Raw genomic sequence first — 596 nt, forward strand, 5'->3', positions numbered from 1 at the left:
TGCTTTAATTTCATGCGCTTTTGAAGATTGCATTAGCAGAAATTATCTATTTGTTGCTTTGTCTTCTTACCTTGTCTTCGATGACATCTTCAATGCGATCAGGCATTGATTTTACCAAGTTTTGAAGCCATGACATGTCCAAATTCTCCCATGCCTTCAGGATGGCATCTTTAAGCTAAGTCAGCGTCATGTACTGCTTGCCACCACTGTAAACGTCTCGCGAAAGATAGCCCCAGACGTTTTCTATCGGATTTAGGTCCGCCGATAGGGCCGGCCAGTCCATTACCTCAATTTCGAAGCTCTCGAGAAAGGCTTTCGTGCTTTTGGAAGCGTGTATACTGGCGTTGTCGTACTGAAATATGTAGCCCCCGTTGTGGAACGCTTCACCAAACGGTATCAAGTAGTTAGCTAGTGTTTCCTGGTAGTGGAATGAGTTTTGGCGGCCTATTAGGAAAGCCAAATCGGTCTTTCCTTTCGAGGAAAACCCGCTCCAGATCATGACAGAGCCTCCACCGTTTTGGCGGCTGGTATAGGTCTTCTTCTCGCAGCGTAGGTCGTGCCAGTAGTACTGTAGGCCGTCTGGACCATCCAGATTG

This window comes from Plasmopara halstedii (genome assembly GCF_900000015.1).
Source record: "Plasmopara halstedii genome assembly, contig: Scaffold_3060, whole genome shotgun sequence".
Taxonomy (NCBI): Eukaryota; Oomycota; class Peronosporomycetes; order Peronosporales; family Peronosporaceae; genus Plasmopara; species Plasmopara halstedii.